The sequence below is a fragment of the Herpailurus yagouaroundi genome, unplaced genomic scaffold (genome assembly GCF_014898765.1).
Source record: "Herpailurus yagouaroundi ecotype Mexico unplaced genomic scaffold, PumYag 205, whole genome shotgun sequence".
Classification (NCBI taxonomy): domain Eukaryota; kingdom Metazoa; phylum Chordata; class Mammalia; order Carnivora; family Felidae; genus Herpailurus; species Herpailurus yagouaroundi.
The window spans coordinates 3,000,517-3,022,113 of NW_024412436.1; the positions used below are offsets into that span (position 1 = coordinate 3,000,517).

Genomic DNA, 21,597 nt, shown 5'->3' on the forward strand with positions numbered 1-21,597 from the left:
CCGGCGACCTCTGGCCTGCAGGCTGGAGAAGTGGTTCTAAGCCCATTAAAATTCATGCTTAGAGCCTGATAGATCATATGGGAGCTGCCATAACAGAAATCACTCCTGAGGTCACACGGCGCGTTAACCCCCGTGCTCCCCGACACAGTGATGACGGCTCAGATAAACAATCCTGGATTTAATGAATCCTCAGATAGACAAGTTTATCCGGGACAAGGGTGAGTGGTCTCCCCCAAGGCTGCCTGATGCAGGACACAGTACAGAAGATCAAACAGTGACAGAAACCTGACGATATTTGCTTTCCCAGTGGCAAAGATGACACACAGATATCCCGTGACCAAGTAGGAAAAGGGGAGAAGTAAACAAGGAAGGGAGGGGAGGGAAGTGGGGAAGGGGAGGATACAGGGGGGAAGGGAGGACAGGGAAGGCAAGGAAAGAAAAGGGAGAGAAGGGGAGGGGAGGGTCCTGGAGGGGAGGGAGGAAAAGAAGAGGGAAGGAAGGAAGGAAGGAAGGAAGGAAGGAAGGAAAAGAAAGAAAGAGAGAAAGAAAAAGAGAGAAAGGGAAGGAAGAAAGAACGAGAAGGAAGAAAGGAGGGAGAAAATGGCAAGAAGGAACGTTGTGTCACCAAACTGACGCCTGTCAGATAAAAGAGACTGGAGCCATAATTCTTCCCAGCGTTTCTAATGGGATTTTAACACAGCATTTGGCCATCATATTTTTTTCATTCCTTCAATGACATACATGCCTGAAGTGTAGCCACGGAGCCTCTGAACTCTGTATATTTCTGTAATACACAAAGAAAACAGCCGTCACATCCATTTTAAGGAACTTTTAAATACATTACAGTGAGGTCCATAGGCCCCGGATCCGAAGGGAACTGCACAAAGCCTGTCTGTACATCATCTGTGACAGGCCTGAATTCCAGCCAAGGCAGGGTTTTTTTCTAAATAATAAAATAAAATGCTGTGTTTTTTTAGAGGAACATTATATTTTTAAACTGGAAATCATTGTATTTCGTATCTCATGTGGCATCTGAAAGTGATTTAGTTGAACAATGTGGTTTCTGATTGGTATTTGAATTGGTTCCAGAACATTTTTCATAATAACCATCTTAAAGATCCCAATTATCTGATCCTCTTTCCCCCTTTCACATGGTTTCGTAGGAGGTTTCCAGAGAAGAAGAGAAACCTGCCAGGGCAGGCCAGCCAACTCACATCTAGCCAACCCGTGTTTGCCTGCTAGGCTCGAAGGAAAGGGATTGCTAGTTATTCTGAGTTGTCCAGGATGCATTTATGACTCAATAAAGGAGGCCTTGGCATTACCAGAATAATTACTTGCTCAAACAAGCCTATAAAACCAAAGGGTTGCCCCAACTAAAAGGTAAGCAGAGAACTTTTTCCTTTTAGTGCTAACATGTAAACCTAGTAAACTGTATTTAGATTTCTATGAAATCAGGCCTGGATGCAAAATGGCTGCTTGATTTACCAGGTGGGCAGCTGAGTCAATTCCCCAGGGTTCCATAGGGGCTGAGAGAAGGCAGTCCTATTAAATATGAAAGAACGCTCATTCATAAATGGACCCAGCCTCATTTGCGGCTTGCAGAAATTGTGGCGTGGAGGTTAAGAAAGCAGGTCCTGGAGTCAGCTGCCTCTGAGGCTGCCTCCACCGCTATTACCCGGTATCACCCGGGAGCAGAGATCCATATTCTTTGTGTCTCAGCTGTATGGTAGAGATCACGTGATGCCTGTTTTACGGGATCGTTGGAAGAAATGAATAGAACGCTTCACGTGACGGGCTTAGAACGACACCTTGTCTAGAGTGGGGCACACAATAAATGGTAGCTCATATGATTAGATGTAACAGAATCGTATTGCAATAAACAGAAGCTTTTATTATTACATACATTAATGACAACAATAAATAGTTCTTGACCACTAAGCGGCAACACATAGTGCCCGACGCCATGCTAAGCATTTCAAATATGGTGCTTCACATAGTCGTCTCCAGGTAAAGTTCTTATTTTAGGTGAAGTTTCTGTTAAGCGACAGAACTGAAAATAGAGCTATACAACTATAGGATAGAGTACATACAACTATAAATAGTAAATACAACTATAGGATACTCAGCTAAATTTGATTTCAGATAAACAGGAAGTAATTTTTTAGAATGAGTGTGTCCCAAATACCGCATGAGACATGGCGCGTAGGTGTGGCCACCCTAACTAGAAATCAGGCCCCCAGATCGATTTTATCAAGCTCGTACCTTTTTGTTTCCCGTCACACAAAAGGTTCTATCTAGAATGTCACTTATGCCGTGTATATTTTATTCTCTAGCATTTTCCCCCAACCAGAGGGTTCTTAGATTAAAAAAACAATCCAGGAATTGCGTGTGCTTACCGACTACGAGGAAAAGTGAAATGTTCAAGACGAAGAAGCTGAGGCAGGTACAGAGTATAAAGCTGGTGCGTCAAGCCCCGTGTCCTCGAGACGATGATCTCAAAGCACATCCGCGGTTGCTGAAAGCACTTAAAAACAAAGTGGCAAAATAACATTTTATATTGAGAAAAAATATGTTTTGCATCATAATTTGCAACTACATACTACACCTAACATGGCTTTTTTTTTCCTTTAATAGTATGGATTCATAATCTGATTCACTCATTCAATAAAAATTATGGTCTTTATGTCAAGTTACCGTGCAGATGCTGAAGGAAAAAAAAAAAACAGACACTGTCCCGGGCTTCACGAAATATACACTTTAGTGAAGAGACGTTAAGTAATTAAGTAAGCACAAAAACAAATGCAGAGTTGCAGTCATCACAAGATCTATGAAAGACGAGTACATGGAGAGATGAGCCTAGAAGAGGGGCGCTGGAGTCCAGAAAAGTTTTCCATGAAGTAAGAAGATGCCCTGATTACCTGAGCTAAGATCTGAAGAATGAACAAGATTTGACCAAACAGGGTCAATGGAACGATTAATAGCATATTCAAAGTGCCACAGAAGAAGGGAGCATGGAAAATATGAGGAAATGACAGAATATCTCTTCAGCTGGTGTGGAAACGTGGGGCGTGGGCAATATTGGGGGTAGATGGGGCAGGAAATGTAACGTACTGGTTACAGGAGACCAGTCCACGGCAACAACTAGACCTAACCCCACCATGACTCAAGACAGTGTTTATTTCTCTCTCCTATAACATTCCAAGGCAATTCCAGGTTAAAGGTTGTGATGAGAGATCTTAGGGAATCCACTGGCAGAGGCTCTGTCATCTTTCAAAGTCAACAAGAGTATCGCCATCCCAGCCACCTGGTTAGGGTCATGAAGATGCCTCCCAGAGCTTCTTGGAGCCTGGGCCCGAAAAGCACAATTACCACTTTTGCTCACATTCCATTGGCGAAACTGGGTCACGTGCTCACGCCTAACAGTAAGGGAGTAAGGGATGCTGGGATATATAAATCATCTACGTCACAGGAGGAAGGGGAATGGGTGTTATTAATGGCCTGCGGTGTCTGCCAGAAGCAGGTAGAGCCAGATGATGTGGAATTTTAGTTTTGTCTCAAGGCCGATGCAAATCCATCGAGGGGATTTAAGCAAAAAGGAGCGCGGTGATCAGATACGTATTTCCAAGAGATGACTCTGGCGACAAAGTGGAGAACAGATCGGAAGGCTGTCAGAACGGCTGTAGGGAGATCATATCTTTGAGGAGGGTGTTCTAGGCCAGAAATCACGGTAGCATGGAATGGAGTCATTGGTGGTGCTAGAAACAGGGAGCAGGAGACAGACGCGACAGCACCAGGCGACAAAGCAGTGGCTAGGGAACAACAGGCAAATATGTAATAAGCCTATTGTCTTTGCTTAACGATTTTCTACTTCCTGTTATCCCCTGCCTCTCCTTTTGTACCACTAGGCTCCTTGATCAGCATCAGTAACAGCGGAGGTATAAGAATCATCAGAAGGAATTGCTTGAATTTGGACAGACCTATCAAAAGGGCTTTACGGAACCTCAGGACAGAGTCCCTAGGGTGCAAATTGGTTCAGCACAGCCTGGCCTTTTTTTGTTGTTGTTTTGTTTTAAATTCCAGGCGTGAAAAATGTTTTTAAACTGATAAGAACAGATACTATATTTGATCTTAGCCAAAAGGCCCAGAAGCGATTGAAAAATGTTTTTAAAAACAGACACCGAGAATGAGCATAGGACAGGAATCAGAAAACAGAAGACTCTTATCTCTGTTTGATTGTTTTCTGATACATAAAATGGGGACAATAGTACCTATACCTCCTACTCCTTATGCTCTGGATGTTGTGGGAGTCAAATGCCATGGAAATCGCATGTACCGGGGCACACAGTGGTTCGTGTTAATGGGGTTCCCTGGTGTTTGAAGTTTCCGTAATTGCTCGCTCAGACTCTGGAAGGAGGCATTCATCAAAGTATTTGCACATAAAGGGTTGCATGTTCAAAAGCCTGTTCATTCTTTTCTGGTTTTTACTGCGACCTAATATAACAGTAAGTGAAAGTTATTTGCCTAGTATAACGGTCTACGCAAACACAAGACATACACGAGTGTCGTTCAGCGTGTGGTTTAATTGAAGATCTGGGAGCTCGTTGGTTGAATTTACTGGTGTGAAAGAGGGAGCTGCCCAGCTGGATCTTCCTCAGGACTCCTGAACCTTGGTTTCTCCCTTAGTCATCTAGTAAGCTAAAAAGAGGAATAGGCACACTTATTAACTTCAAAGCACTGTTCTAAGTAACGTGTGTGTGAATAAATATGCACACGTACGCATGCATAGGTACGCATGCATACGTATCGGTATAAATTCGCCTCTCACCACAATCCTGTCTCGAAGATCCTGTCAACGCCACCTCCATTTTACAGGTGAGGAAACTGAGGCACTCAGAATCTAAGAAACTTGCCCAGAGTCACAAAACTAGTAAATAGCTGAGCCGGAATTCAAACTTTGGCACCTCGACTCCAGGGTCCCTGCTCCTGAATCCCATGGTGCTGCATCTCTGTAACAGTCTAAATGCTGAGTGAAGGGCTATATTCTACCCCTATTAAGATTATCCTCATTCTAGTTATTGCATTGTTTTCTCGAGAGGTATTTTCACTGACAGTCATCTGACTAAATTACTCCGAGAATTACCACTTGGCCCCACAGCTATTTCAGGGAGGCTGCTAAGATAATCCCAGATGGGTGGGGGAACTGGAAAATTCCACAACGGACTACAGCCAGCTAAAGTCTTGCCCAGCAAGGAGCAGGTTGCCATCACAGAGTTGCTATGTCTGCATGACACATTCCAGGGCCTTCCTTTCCTAGTGTCCACTGCCTTGTGGGAGGGTTATAGAGAAGGCAGTACTTGAACTGAATCTTGGAAGTTCAGTCGATGCTCATCGACTTGACAAAGGAAAAGGGATTTCAACTAGAGCAAAGAAAGAGAGAAATCACCCAGAAGGGACGAGCAAAGGACTAGCAAGAACGGGGAGAGTAGAGGTCAAGTACAAGAGGAGGCTGCCAGAAGCCAGGTCACGCAGGGCTTCATGGAATTAAGTAACCTTATTCTGTGTAGCTCCAGGAAGCCACTGCAGGGTTTGGAGCAGATGGGTGATAAGTTTAGAATATCAGAGAAAGTGTTAGGTTTAGGGGAACGATCATGGTGTCAGCTTTGGACTTTCTGGGATCGAGAAAGTCAACGTGAGCGACATTCGGCGGCTGTGTTCTGTGGACAGATGGACACGAAGGGGACAGTTTAGAAGAGAGATACGGGCAGGAAACAGATTTGAGACATGACACCCTCCCCGCCCCCACCGCCCCCCAGTTCTCTGGCAATTGAAACCAGGAGAGTAAATGACATCTTGCCGGTGAATATATACAAAGAGGCAGAGGACAGAGACTGGGACCCTACGGTCCACATTTGAGGGCGGTGGACAGACGAAGAACGGGCGTGGGGAGAGGCAACGAGTCAGGGGAAATCACATGCGCAGGGCATAAGCCAAGGGAGGAGGGAGCATTGCTGAAAAGGGCGTGGGCAAAAATGTCAGATGTCTCAGAGGGGGTCAAATGAGGTGAGGGCTGAGAAACCCTTCCTACGTCCATGGAGTGACAGGGCCAGCTCCTAACAGCAGGAGGTGGAAAGTGACTGCGAAGTTAGGAAATGAAAGGAGAGAACAGGTGGAGAGGCTTCTGAGGAAGGAGAGCAAAGACAGCAAGTTAACAGCCATCCTACGTTCTGCTTCTCGGTCGCCTGGTGTCTTCAAGAGCCTGGGAAGAGAGACACGGAGCGACACGGCCCTTGCCTCCCTGTCAGCCTCTTAGAACAGATCGGGGCTGCAGACACCTTCCCAGCTGCAGTTTCACGTGGGATTCCAGCCCTCAGTTTTTAGGGTCATTTTCCAAATCCCTCAGCCGTGCAACATGAGACACTGGACGCTCCTTTGAGACCCAGTCGCCTAAAATATAATGAGAATGTGTGACCGTCTCCGAATGCGGGGCCTTTCGGTGTGCCAAAGGGCACGCTGCCTGAACGGAGTCTGTCTGTTGTCACAAAGCCCAGGTAATTTCACAGGCTTAAAGGACTTTTCGCTGAGCATTTTTATTTTCCTCTAGGGTTTATTAAGTAAGTTTCGTTCATAATGATCATGTCATCTCGGGGGTGTTTTTAAGACCAAAATATTCAAAGGAGCCCGGCCCTGCAGAGGTGTCCCCACTCTCCTTTCACCGTGTTTAAAATGCCCCGGTCTGTTACTTTGACCCCTCCCCTTACTTGTTGCCTCATGTGGGACACGTCAGTTAACCTCTCAGGATCTCAGTGGGTTCGTCTGTGTGAAAAGGGGACTGGACAAGATGCTCAACAAAACCATATCATTCTACACCAGGGGTCAGCAACCCTTTTCTGTAAAACACCAAACAATAAACACGTTTGGCTTTGCGGGCCACGTGGGCTCTGTGGCAACCCCTCAACTCTCCGGTCATAATATGAAAGCAGCCGCAGACACAATGTATACACAAATGAACATGGCTGCGTTCTGATTAAACTTTATTTACGAAAACAAACAGTGGGCCGGATTTGGTCTTCAGCCTGTAGTTTGCCAACTCTTGTTCTAAACTTTAAACGTAAGTCTTTGAAGAGGTGCCTGGGTGGCTCAGATGGTTAAGTAGCTAACTCCCGATCTCAGCTCGGGTCTTGATCTCTGAGTCACGAGTTCAGGCTCCATGTTGGGCACGAAGACTACGTAAAAGAAAAACCAAAATGAGTCTTCCAATTTACTAAGCTAGACCTCTTAGACTCACCTATTAAAATATTCAGGGGCACCTGAATATTCAGCCACGTGGGTGGCTCAGTCAGTTAAGCGTCCAGCTTTGGCTCAGGTCATAATCTCGTGGTTTGTGAGTTCGGGCCCGCGTCGGGCTCTGGGCTGATGGCTCAGAGCCTGGAGCCTGCTCTGGATTCTGTGTCTCCCTCTCTCTCTGCCCCTTCCCCATTCATGCTCTGTCTCTCTCTCTCTTTCTCAAAAATAAATAAACACTAAAAATATTCATATCCCAGGGACACGGGTAGCTCAGTTAAGGGTCCGACTCTTGATTTCAGCTCAGGTCATGATTTCATGGTTCATGAGGTCAAGCCCCATGCCAGGTTTCTCACTATCAACGCTTGGGATTCTCTTTCTCCCTCTTTCTCTACCCCTCCCCCCACTTGCATTTTCTTTTCTCTCTCTCAAAATAAATAAATAGATTTTAAAAATATATTCATATCCCAGAAAAGGGAAATTATTCAGTTACTGTCAGCCATTATGTGACGGGAATCATAATATTTATCTCGCACACTGCAAATAAGAAAAAGCAGAGTCATAGAAGGTTTAGCACTTCATTGGTAAACCATCTAGTCTACCTCAAAGGGTAGGTGAGAGAAACTAATGATACTAATAATCCAGTCACACTTAAAATTCAGTTTGATCCTATAACTTAAATCATCTATTTAAGAAGTATGTGACGTCTTTGTTGTTAAAAACTCCCAATCTCAGACCACGTGGGTGGCTCAGCCAGTTGAGCGTCCAACTCTTGATTTTGACTCAGGTCATGATCCCAGGGTCATGGGATCGAGTCCCCTGCTGGGCTCCATTCTGAGTGTGGAGCCTTCTTGGGACTCTTTCTCTCTCCCTCTGCCCCTCTCCTCAGCTCGCTCCCTCTCTCTCTCTGTCTCTCTCTCTCTCTCTCTCAAAAAATAAAAATAAATTAATTTAAAAAACCTTTTTTTAATCTCAAACCTCTTTGAAAGCCTTCCTCCCCCCTGCTTAAAGGTAGTGATGCACAAATGAAGGAGGAGGTTGAAGAGGAGGGAGGTGACTGTGGGACCTCGAGGGCCATAGGGAAAAGCAGGGTCTTTGGAAGCATTGCCCCCTCCTTCCAGCTCTGGGATACCGTCCTTGTCAACAAGGTGCTGTGTACCTTCCTGGCATTCCACAGCTAAGGTCTGTGGTCAGGGTCATCTGCCATCTCGTTGGTCTCCGCTCAGCAGTAACCTTTGGCTGACGTTGCCTCACCTCCACGTCTGTCGGTGGCAGAGACCCCACTGAGGTCCCATTCATTAGGCCCTGGTTTGACATACGTGTGCCTTGCAATCCTCCCTGTGGAACCACTTCAGCCCCTCCCCCAGGGCAGTGACACCCCCTCTGCCAGGTTCCATAGGGAGATTCTCAGCTCCTTCTGAAATCTGTCTATGCAACCATGGCTCATGAAAATGTCAACTGCAGACCCTTTCTCTGCCTGAGTTTTCTGCATGATCAGGTCGGTGTGACCATGACCCAGCTTGGTTTAAGGGCAGCCACTAAGCTGGCCTCTGCCCGTGTCAACCTGTTTCTTGGAGTTCTCTTTGACTTCCCTACGGGCAAACGAGGTGAGAAATGTCTGATGCCTTCACTGCTTTACTCTCTCCCCTACTCTCCTCCTCCAATCTCTGGAGCCAAGAAAAGAGGATTGGCTTCTTTTTTTTTTTTTAGCTACCCATCCATTATCCCCCGGCTGCCTGGGAGCTGCCTAGACCTCAAGGGAGAAGAGCTGTCTTATCAACCCTGGAGGAGTCCCAGAGCACAAGCCCGCCAGGCTGAGTTGTTCAAACGTTAAAGACAGCAGTGAGGGAGTTCGGGAAAACTTTCCTATTAATGCCTGCTTGGCTCTCCAGACCGTTGTTCAAAACCTGTTTTGTGTCCTAGAAGCTGACTCTTTCCTATCTTTCTTCATTGAATTCTTTGTGCAACAAATCATAATCTTTCCCTAGGTTGAGGCATGGATGAATGCATTTGGAGCCCTAAAATGAAGATCTTACACTCTAAGAGGTCAAATAAGGAGTGTATATTTCCAAAGTATTATGTCATTGCAATCAATCTCTGAATTTATTCAATAGGTTTTTTGCCTTTTTCATGAAGACAGCTGCATAAGGGGAAGCTTCTGAGGGAAATAATCTTAGGATGGGTTGGTATTAATGCAGAAGAACATTGAGAGGCAGCTGTCGGTACATCAGGAGAGGAATGCTGGGTGTCCAGGATTCAAAGCATGGCCACGAGGCAGAGGGAAGAGGAGGAAGGTTGTAGAAATGCATTTCATGAATGTGTCCAGGATTAACATAGCCCAATATTACCATGGGAGTAAAAGACCTGAAGTCTGCAATCTAGGAAGAAGGTCTGGAGAGAAGATTGGAGTAACAAGCTAGAGCGATGATTTTGCATTATCTGAGCCCTGGGACCTCAAGAGTCAGTACTTTTGGGAAAATGGTGCCAGGGGGTGTAGAACCTTGTTTAGAAACAGAGCAAATTTATTTGATTGTCTATGTGCAGTTCCCTCGACTTTGGGACCAGACTCCAAATTCAGGAGGTGTTGATGGTGAAGGATCCGATAGAATGCCCCAGGGAGAAAAAAGGGAACAGCTCAAGGAAAGCATCCAAATATTTAGTAACTGAATAGATACTTTATATTAACAAATGGATGATTGCTTATGGTCAGAAATGTATACCTACAATTTAAATGCCATCTTGCTACCTACAAAGCCATGGAACATCCATAGGTAATTTACTCTTGACTTTGAAGTGTATTATATAATTTTAGAATTGTATTTTTTTTTCATAATTATGCCATCCCGTGGCTGACATCGGCATGTCTTGAGCATGTGCTGACTAGTAAAGGGATGGAAGAAGAAGTTAGGAAAACAAGCCAACCTCACATTAAAACGTTCCTCAGAGAGTGCATTGATTGACGACACATAGGATTCACGAAACAATCCCAGGCACTCGTGTATATGGAATAAAGATTGCGCTGATTCCTATCCTCAAGGAGATTAAGGTCTAATGGGAGGGAAATAAAATACATAAAATTAACATAAATACAGGCAGATGTGCACGGCAATTTTAAGAGTGAGGTGGTCATGTGGAATCAAGAATTAGGCTGATTAGTTGGGGAATGATTAGGTAAACCTCAAAAATATATGTAAAGAAACTAGGGATGCAGTATTCAAGGTGGTTATCAAGGTACATGGTATTCCTTAACTCTATACCTGTAGCATGGAATCCCCAGCATCTAAGAGACTTTATTTCTAGGACTTGTTTACTACCCAATACCCAAAATACCTGCAGGGTTTAAGGATCTGTTACCAACCCTCCCAATTACTATTCCTCTAACAACAACACCGAAATTAAATATGAGAGCTTGCTATAGGGTGATCGCAGATATATGTATGAAGATATGTATCAGCAACTCAACCTGGTCAGGCACCCACAGTGCTGGTGTGGATGGTGTAGAATATTCTCTTGGCAGGTTATCTGTGATCGCAGCCCCCAAAACACTTCTTTGGCCCTGCTTCTCTTCACCAACACACTGTGCATCCCAGTGAGTATGTATCTGTGCCCTGGGGCAGTTGAAGAAGAGAATATATTATGACCTATTTTGCAGCTCGGTGTAAACAGGTTTTTAACGAGCTGTTCTTCTCCAGGCCAGAGGAATCAGGAAGAGGATCTATTTTCTGTTTATGAGCAATGCTTAAGACATAATTTCAAAGCAAGGAAGGAATTAAAAGCAGAAGCAAATGAGAAATCACACTCCTTTCCCAAAGGGGGATCCAGAAAAGACATCCCATTAGAAAAGAAAAGAACCAGAAATTTTTGAAAAAAAAACATCAGTATAGCAGAGTCTAGAAAGAGCTTCGAAAGGCTCTGGAATCCTACAGGCTGTGCAGTCATTTGCCAAAAACCACCCAGCAGTTCTCTGGGAAAAAAAAAAAAAAGCCCATAGGGACTGAAAACATTGACTAATAATTCTTGAATCCATTTCCACAATATTATTCATCTCTGCCAAGGTCAAGTTTGGTCACTGCATGGCTGGAGGTCTGGGCATGCTGTTCCCAGTTTTATTTTTACAGTAGTTATGGAGCCCTTTATATTTCCAAGGGCCCTCCTGTCACTTATTACCCACCCGTCCAGACCACCCACCCACGCTCCCACACACAATATGTCCAGACACACCCACAAATACCCAGATTCTTTAAACCTTATGGTGATTCAGTCTACAGGAATATTGTTTGCTCCAAATGACTTTGTTCTACATACTTGGAGTTTCCCAAAATACATCCGTTTCCCTCTCTGGAGACCAATCTGTGGATCTTTCCACTCCACAAACATTTACAGAGCACCTACTGTGTGTAGGGCACAGATGGAAGTAGGAGCTAGAAAAGGCTCGCCAGGGGGCCAGGAAGTGACTGTGACTTCCATCCTGTGAGGAGGTGGCCTCGGTTCCCACAACCAACCGGGTGTGGGGGTGGCGGTGGGAGGCCCTATCTGAATGGAAACCATTGCCCTCACCCACCCTTCCTTCTCCCTCCTTCCTTTTCCTTCCCCTTTAATTCATTTCTGCGTCTTTTGTGTCCTTCTCACTCTGTCCTCTCCTTCCTTCCCCTTTCTCTTTCTTCCTTAGAAAATGGGAGGCTTCTAAAACTACTTCAGAGGTTCTGTCAGCCTCGGGAGACATCACCATGCTTTTCCTGCCTCCTTCACAAACTACCCGTGGAATAGGCCCTGTGGCCATACAAACTCTAAATACATAAAAGGAGGGGGAAATACTTGTCCTAACTCAGAAGAAACTGACTTTGAGGAAACTACTTTCCTCCACATCCTAACACGGGTGCCTGCCTGTCAGAAAGAAGGAAGGCCTGTGCTCAGGGCTGACAGCAGCGGGAACCTGCAGCCTTCCCAAGCCCCACCCCCACCCCCCAGGCCCTGAGCCCTTAGGATAATTTATGAGGTGTCAGGATATTCCTGCCACAAGGTCAGAATAGAATGGTTTTTACACTTCAGCTGCCATGAAAGAGAAACAATTTAATTCTGTTTTACTCTGGCACTGTCTGTTTTCACAATGAACAGGGGATTTAGATCTCCTCGAGATTATTTGTCTAAGCAGAGACCAAGCCTCTTGCTGACTCTCGAGAGGTCTGATTCGACTCTGGCTGCCTTCTCCTTCCTTCCCAGCGAGGGAAAGAGGCACTCGCCTTTCCTGCTGTACCAGAATGAGGTGGGAATCCATCTCACCCAGGCAAGTGAATAGACCAGATAGCTTGAGTCACCCCATCCTCTCAGGGTTAGCGGGAAAGAGTGGTTTGGGCATGGAAGAGGTAGGAGAGGGCCCTCTCCTAAATTCAGCCGGCCCCAGAGTCTCTGCCAAGTCGTGGTCTTGAGTCTGGAGTGGTGTTTCCCTTGGCCCGGAAGCACAGCCTCCTGGCTCCTCCTGCAGCTACAGACACAAAGACATTCCGCTGAGCGGCCTGGAGGCCTGCCTGCCGGCAAAACCCAATGTCTCCTCGGAGAGATCTCCCAGTACGGTTTCCATACTCCCGCGCGGCCGGAGCAGGCAAGAAGACAAATGCAAGACAAGCCAGCTTCTCAAGACCCCACCAGCCCCCTTCTCCAAGCCGCACCAGGAAGGTCATCTGAGAATCAGAGCAGGACAGATGATCCCATTACGGGACAGTCGCCCCGGATGCTTACGTGGTGGAGAGGGGCTCCTGGATTCTGGGGCCTAGAAGCATCAGGCCCTCTGGGACCAATCCATGCGATCTGCTGGGTTAAACTCACCTCTTAGGGTTTGGCCACGTGGCAGGCTCTAGAAAAACAGGAACCGTAATAGGGTAGCCTAGAATTCATCGACCTTTTAAAGCAATTGATGGGAATGAGATAAATCTCTACATGCTGATCGCTAATAATCTTTGAAAAACATGAAGCAAGACAAGCAGAGGTACAATACAGTGAGATTGGTATGCCAACGTGCGTATAAAAAGAGCCCATTTTCTATTAATATACACTTACTGGAAAACAGAAGAAGCTTCTGGGGGGTTTTGTCTTTAGAAAAGAGATCTAGAGGGGCGCCTGGGTGGCTCAGTCAGTTAAGCGTCTGACTTCGGCTCAGGTCATGATCTTGCGGTCAGTGAGTTTGAGCCCGCGTCAGGCTCTGTGCTGACAGCTCAGAGCCTGGAGCCTGTTTCAGATTCTGTGTCTCCCTCTCTCTGACCCTCTCCCGTTCATGCTCTCTCTCTCTGTCTCAAAAATAAATAAACATTAAAAAAAATTAAAAAAAAAAAAAGAAAAAGAAAAGAGATCTAGAAGCCTCAGAGTCAGAATTCAGGTGGAGATTCTCTTCTCGCTTACATGTTCTTTTGGATTTCACAAAAACTTTTTAACCAGGAACTCATATTACCTTTACAGAACAAGTTTTTATTTAAAAAAAGAAAAACGAGTAAAACCCCAGAGAACGGCAAGCAAACGATTGACGTTTACAATGCCACTTTATGTCGGGCCGGCCAATTCTCCAAAAAACCACTCCCCTCAATTAAAGCAGTGAATTCTTGGTGGGAAGGGTAAAGGAGCTATTTGGTAAATGACCTCTCCAAGTTCCCTGAATAGTAGCACTTAAATGTGCGCGGCGGAGTTCTTCACTTTCTTGTGGGCGAGGAGATTAATCCCCCAAAGCAGGGCTCAGTCCATGCATGTAACCTCCTGCAATTTAGCATCCAGGAAGCCTCAGTTTCAAGCAATGTGCCGAGTCAAACTGGCTTGCCCTTGTCACAGTTTCTAATGTCCCTTCTCTATACTACTTGCCACAGTCATAGTTATCCGTTGCATTTCCAGAATGTCATTGATCTGAGGCAGGAGTGTGTATGGGAAAGAGCCTTGGATCCTAGGTCTCGGGCGTAGCTTGGTAAATCTTCTCATCTCTCTGCGCTTCAGTTTTCTTATCTGCGAAGAGAAAGGTTTGAGAGGCCCCTGGGTGGCTCACTCGATTAAGCGGCCGACTTCGGCTCAGGTCACGATCTTCTGGTTCGTGAGTTCGAGCCCCGCATCGGACTCGGTGCTGACATCTCAGAGCCTGGAGCTGCTCTGGATTCTGTGTCTCCCTGTCTCTGCCCCTCCCCCCACTCACCCTCTGTCTCCATCTGTCTGTCTCTCTCTCAAAAATAAATAAGCATTAAAAAACATTTAAAGAGAAATATTTGCATGAGATGCAGTACCTTAAGATGCCCTAAGTGCTACAGGTTCCTCACTCCTTGAAAACACAGTTGTCAGGCTGCTGGAAGCTGGTGGCTGGGACACACGGCAAGCCTGTCACGGGGGTCCACGCCTCCATCTGACCTTCAGACGAATACGTGCAGGAAAGTATCTTCTGACGTGCTTCTTTGCTAACCAGAGATCATGGAATTGGTGTCCCAAAGATTCTGTCCACTGGGGCACCTGAGTGGCTCAGTTGGTTAAGCGTTGGACTCTTGGTTTTGGCTTGGGTCACGATCTCACGGTTTGGGAGTTCGAGCCCTGCACCCGGCTCCGTGCTGACAGCGTGGAGCCTGCCTGGGATTCTCCCTCTCCCTGTCTCTCTGCCCCTCCCCCACTTGTGTTCACTCTCTCTCTTTACCTCGCTCTCTCAAAAATAAATAAGTAAAACTAAAAAAAAAAAAAAAAAAAAAAAGATGGTGTCCACCACCAGACCAGGAAAACAAGGTTCTGGAAGTCCATTCCGCCCTTCCACGTGACAGAAGAAACTACTACATTGTGAAGTAAGGCCTCAAGACTTTGGATGGCTGGCTCACTGCCAGCCGCGTCAATCATCTGATAAGCGCAAGTGGCCACTGAGGCCTACATCCCTGGGTAGACAAGACTTGCTCCCTAGATGAAGGCCCCTCTTCCCAATCTCCGTCCACTGCAGCTGGTCTGGGATATTGGAAAGTACTTTCTCCATGTCAGGACAAGGAACTCTGGTACAGCAGCCTGGTACCGCTGTCAGGGTCCCCAGGAGGCAGAGAGGTCGAGTGACGGTGAGAAAGGAGTCAAAGAACCCTTCGGATGGCAGCCCCCAGCGGCCTACTCTGCTCTAACCTCAGATGGGAAACTTAAAAGAACTCGGTTAAGGCAACACCTGGGTGGTTCAGTCGGTCAGGCGTCGGACTTCGGCTCAGGTCATGATCTCGCGGTTCGTGAGTTCCAGCCCCGCGTGGGGCCCTGAGCTGACAGCTCAGAGCCTGGAGCCCGCTTCGGATTCTCTGTCTCCCTCTCTGTCTGCCCCTCCCCGGCTCACGATCTATCTCTCCCTCTCTTTCAAAAATAAATAAACATTAAAAAGAAATTTTAATTAAAAAATTCAAAAAAATAAGGAGCTCAGTTACCAGCCAATCTAAAACGCATCTAATTCGTTCTCTACAAATTTCTCCTCCTCCCGGGGCGCCTGGGTGGCGCAGTCGGTTAAGCGTCCGACTTCAGCCAGGTCACGATCTCGCGGTCCGTGAGTTCGAGCCCCGCGTCGGGCTCTGGGCTGATGGCTCGGAGCCTGGAGACTGTTTCCGATTCTGTGTCTCCCTCTCTCTCTGCCCCTCCCCCGTTCATGCTCTGTCTCTCTCTGTCCCAAAAATAAATAAACGTTGGAAAAAAAATTTAAAAAATTAAAAAAAAAAAAAACAAATTTCTCCTCCTCCCACATTGTTCCCTTTCCAAATAGAACTATCCCTCATTTCTTTCCCCAAATATTCCAATTTATCCTTACCCTGTGCTACCTATTCTCCTCACCCCTATAACACAGTCTTGATCGGTCTTTCCCGTTAGTTGTGCTCTTGAATTTATAACCTTGCCACAACTTCTGTACTCTAATATAGTGGTGAGAAACACAGATTCTAAAGGGATAACAGAGGCTAAGGGTTAAGAACGTGAGCTCTGGAGCTAGAATGCCTGGTTTAAATTCTAGTCTTGGCCTTGACAAGATGGCAGCAGCCAGATGGACCATCAGTGGCTTTGAACCTGCTGGTCATGGAGGACTGGGCCCTGCCCCTCAAAAAAGGGCTGCTGGTCCTTTAGAAAAATCTAACAATGAACAGTTCGTGACAAGACATCCAAAAATGTTTGAGCTAGACTGGTGAATGCTCTAGCTGGTAATAATGTAATGAAATTATGGATTCCAGGGGAGGAAAGAGGCAAACTTATGGCTGCCAGCTTTAAGATATTTGGCTGTGGTTCTGAAAATGACCCAAGTTCATTAGCCATTGAATAAGTTACAGGAAAATAGTTGAAGAATCTATACCAGTCAAAAGCACAGACATTCCCGAGGAACTGCACCTTCCTCCCAAGGAGGCTGCATTGCGCCACACTAACCAAAGATCACAGCGGCCTTGGTAAACTATAAACTGGAAAAGAATGTCAAGAGATGAGAGACAGAGGGGCACCTGGGTGGTTCAGTCTGTTAAGCTTCTGACTCTTGGTTTCAGCTCAGGTCATGATCTCATGGTTTATGGGTTCGAGCCCCATGTCAGGCTCTGTGCTGACAGCTCGGAGACTGCTTGGGATTCTCTCTCTCTCTGTCTCTCTCTGCCCACCCCCGCCCGGGCTCATGCACGTGCACATACACTCTCCCTCTCTCTCTCAAAATAAATAAATAAACTTAAAAAAAAACACTAAAAAAAAGAAGAAGAAGAAGAAGAAGAAATGAGAGAGAAGAAATGAGCCAATGGGCAAACGTCCATTGGATCTAGCTCTCCATGCAGCTGCCCTAAATGTCAAAAAGCCTGAGATACTGCAGTTAAGGAGCCATGGGACACATACAACATTCTGCCACTTATAAATCATTGCTCTAATGCAGGTGACAGCTAAAGGACTTAACATAGGTACACTGCTAAGAAGGATGCCTGACCATAGGAACTATATTTCAAAAAAATTTTTTTAATGTTTATTTATTTCTGAGAGAGAGAGAGAGCGAGAGAGAGAGAGCATGGGTGGGGAAGGGGCAGAGAGAGAGGGAGACACAGAATCCGAAGCAGGCTCCAGGCTCCAAGCTGTCGGCACAGGGCCCGACGCGGGGCTCGAACCCACGAGCCACAAGATGGTGACCTGAGCCAAAGTCTGATGCTTAACCGACCGAGCCACCCAGGTGCCCCTATATTATTATTATCATCATTCTTATTATTAGCTATCTAGGATATTAGAGTGTCTTTGCGGACCTTGACACACTGGGCCAGGCTCACCCAAAAAAGTAAGAATGCTATTTCTGAATCTTTCAGGCCTTTCCGGAGCCCCTGACCACTTCATCCCTTCGTCATGACTAGAGTTCGCCCTGTTTCTTCATGCGCCACGTGGAGAGCCTCACCCATCTTAAGTGACACGTGTTTGCTTACACACCTACCCCTCACTTGTCCATTCCCTCTCAAAAAAACAAAGCTTGCCTTGCTCTTTATTTTTGAACCATTCTCCTCCACTTTCCTGCTCAAAGTTCTAGTATTTAGATTAGAATGCTAACAGAATATCGAAAAGTTTGAAAGGAGCAGTCAAACTGATGATAATATTTCATGGGATTCTGGTTTCCTCGCCATCTTTTTTGCCTGAAAGCAAAATATCCTAGATGTGTCTGCCTTCCGTTGAGGGAAACTGAGGAAGGCATTTTCCCCTGTGAAATGAATAAACTGGTGTAGCAGACATTGTTCACCATCTACCCAACAGCCATCTGCCCCTCTTACTTACTAATAAACCTCCAAATGTATTTCGGTAGCAAGCCCAGGCTTCCTACTTTTGGGGAAGTTTAGCCCCTTCTCCGGCCCCACCTGCCATTACATTTCCCTTTGCCAGCAGTCAGACGTTGGCATATGACCCAGATCTGGCTAATAAAACGGAAGAGAGAGTCTGCTGGGGGAGCCGGGTGGGACAAGCTTCTGGTAACTAGGTTATTGCTTTAAAAAAAGAAAACACCATCCCACACAGAAAAAGTTGTTTTCCTCCATCCCTAAATGTAACGAGGTGAAAAGATGGTGCTGCGGCAGCTATTTCAGCATAATGAGGTACAAGTGTAAGGACAAAAGCCAAAATGCTGACGATGGTAGAGTAAAAAAAGAGAATGAAATGAACCACTGTGATCTCCAGACTTCTTTTTAACTTTTTTAATTATTTTAATGTTTACTTATTTTTTTTTTAAACGTTTATTTATTTTTGAGACAGAGAGAGACAGAGCATGAACAGGGGAGGGGCAGAGAGAGAGGGAGACACAGAATCTGAAACGGGCTCCAGGCTCTGAGCTGTCAGCTCAGAGCCCAACGCGGGGCTCGAACTCACGGACTGTGAGATCCTGACCTGAGTCGCAGCTGGACGCCCAACCGACGGAGCCACCGAGGCGCCCCTCCAGACTTCTTTTAGTAAAATGTAAAGCAACTGTAATTTGGTCCTCTGGTACTTGATAGCTGATCCTAACTAATACCAATATGCATTTCACGAGGAATGTTGAGTCCTTTGCAACAGCACATTCATTCCTCCTTGACGATCTTCAGGGAGATCTAATAAATAAGTATTTATTCTCACAAAGATCTTTCTATATTTCAAATTATTGTCTTGCCTCTATTATTTTTCTTTATAGATTTTTCCGTTAAAAATGATTGCTTATAACATGATGTTATAGTTATCTCACCCCAATTAATTCCAAATTTTCACAAGTACAAAATCATTTCCTTCTCTCAGGCTCTGCATTTAAATGATTATAATTTTGTTTGACTCTTTCTACCCCTATATTTATTATTGTCTTCCTAGAGAGGCTTTTATTAAAAGCATGGATTTGGAATCAGAGACCCAGCCATGTGAATGGATAAATTACTTATTTTTTCTGATACTAAACATCCTAAAAATATTGAGGGGGCACATGGATGGCTCAGTGGGTTGAGTGTCCACCTTTTGATTTGGGCTCAGGTCATGATCTCACAGTCATGGGATCTAGCCCCTTGTCAGGCTCTGAACTGAGCACGAAGCCTGCTCGCTCTCTCTCTCTCTCTGTGTCTCTCTGCCAATGCCCCTCTCCCCTGCCTGTGCTCTGTTTCAAAAAAACTTTTTTAACAAATATCTAGGGCTGAAACCAAGGTGAAACGAGATGGCATAAGAAAAACACTTCCCTAAGTCTTGGCACAGACTGAAAAGTCAAAACAAAATGTGGAGAAAAAAAGAAAAAGAGGGATCAGGGATGGGGAAGAAGAAAGTGAAGGAGGAAACGTAAAAGAAAATGAAGAGGAAAAGGAAGATATCCAGAGAAGAAGAAAAAGAAGGGAAGAGGAAGACGAACAGAAGAAAGGGAAAAAAGAGGAAGAGAGGAAAGAGGCAAGAAAAAGAAAAAGGGAAAAAGGAAGTTGAAGTCAGAACGAAAGGAAAAGAGAATAGGAGGAAAAGACGAGGAAGAAGGACAAGAAGATGAGAGGTAGGGTGCTGATGATGGCGCTGGTTTGAGCCCAGAGAAGAACTCTGAGAAACAGGTTAAGGCTAAGGTTAAATGTTAGAACCCAGACAAAGCCCTGACCGTCTACACCTTCCTACCGTGCAACTTTTCCCCCTAGAGCTTTGGTATTTATGTGTGACTGACTCTCATGCAGTTCGAATCTAGTTACTCCAAACATCACTACAAAGAAAATTACAAAGGATTACAAACCTTGGGCAATAGTCCTCGTATTTCAAAGAAGAGGTTGATTCATCAAGATTCCAGTGCAATCAAAGAACTTGGAGAAGTCCCTGGAGTCTGTTTCCAGCAAATGCGAGGTACGGCTCAATTAAACCAGCAAAAACTTAAATGAGCGATTCATTGGGCTTCTTCTGTAATGACCAGGTGTCCTCCTTCTTCCGTGATGACAGGACAAGAGAAAAGAGGCTTTTTTTTTTTTTTTCTGATACAAGGGTGGGGGGGGGTCTTCCTGATGGTGAGGGCTGGTAAAAGCCCCATTGGTTACAAGTTATTTCCTACAGAGTCTACAAACACTGGACTGATTTCATGCCACTGGGATCAAGTGGAACACAGAATGAGGATAGGTAAAAGACTAGGAAAGATCTCTAAGGACCTTCTAGACCCACACTTCTGTAGGTCGGCCCGTGCTTCTCTGTTTTCCATAATGGAGAATTGGGGGAGGGGTCTCCCCATCACTTCCTTAGGTTTGTCTGTATCAGCTCTCTCCTTGCCTTCCAGTCTCCCTCAAGGGCTGCCATGGGCCCCGTGTCTACAGCCCTGTCCTTCCTGCGATGAGAAGCACGTGCACCCTTCCCATTTTGTCTGTGCTTCCGGCTCTCAGTGGTCTGCTTTCTGAGCCCGAGACCCTGTGACTTTCCCTAGTGCTGCATTCCCACAAGATCCCTCTCCGTTTCAGGTTGTGTTATCGTCAGCAACGATTTCTCCCACCATCCACGGCTAGAAGCCCCGGCTCTCTTCTCCCCGCTACAAGGTTGGAGCTTGGTCCAGTGCTGTCCCTCAAGGCCGTCAGCCTAACCCCCGCCCTCTGGCCCTGATGCCTTCCCTCCCACGCTGAAGTTTTCACTCGAGAACTTGTTACCTCCGACCACAGTTCCAGTAGGGTGACGTCACCCGAGAAAGGCAAAGGAAGGAAACTCTGGCATTGGCCTGAATTAATAACGGAGAAAGGGGAGAAGCCTAATCTTTCCAGTGCAGAAGATGTGTGCATTGTTTGTTGGGAGTAGCCCTCAGGGAGGCCGAGATTTCAAGCTCGGCATTGACGTGGCGCATTTTTCAATTAGACAATATACTGCATGGCATGTCCCTTCCTCCCCCAGCCCCTTGTCTTTTATTACCACATGACTTCATCTCCCCGTGTGACTGACAGAGCCCATTGGGCTCAACACTGATAAAAAACATCTGGGGGAGAAAAATTGCAATTTAGAAAACAATTAAGGACATCAATTTCAATTCATTTAGTTGCCCGGAGAAAGAAAAGTGCTTTCAAAGACGTAACTTGATCTCCAGGGGTCATGGATTAAAGGGCACGCAGACCCGTTGTTCTCCAGTTGTCGTGCGGAGGAGGGCATCTTAGCTCGGAGGTCCAAACGCAGACATCAGCTCCTATGTTGCAATGTTTAACAAAGGGTAAACCACAGAGAGCTTCCCTAGTTTTCTCATTTCTTCTCCTTTTTAAGACATTCTTTCCCTTTTCTTCCTAAATTCCCTTCGAGGAAGGATGTGTTCTCTCTCTCAAATGCTCACCATATGCTCATTTGTTATGGGAGTTCTGTAAGGGAACCTCGGTTTACTGCTAAAGACCCCATCCGTGGGCCTGATTGGGTGTGTGTGTCCGC

General features: G+C 45.9%; 1 long non-coding RNA gene and 1 pseudogene across 1 annotated transcript; both read right to left on the reverse strand.

The window, feature by feature from the left end:
* Positions 1 to 4,026: 4,026 nt before the first annotated feature.
* On the reverse strand, positions 4,027 to 4,152 carry LOC121015213 (uncharacterized; annotated as a pseudogene).
* A 9,640-nt stretch (positions 4,153 to 13,792) lies between these two features.
* On the reverse strand, positions 13,793 to 20,764 carry LOC121014976 (uncharacterized). The gene is made up of 2 exons (XR_005783544.1): positions 19,952 to 20,764; positions 13,793 to 14,262 (listed from the first exon to the last, which is right to left on the reverse strand). It is a non-coding gene; the product is annotated as an uncharacterized LOC121014976 (long non-coding RNA).
* Between the last annotated feature and the right edge of the window lie 833 nt (positions 20,765 to 21,597).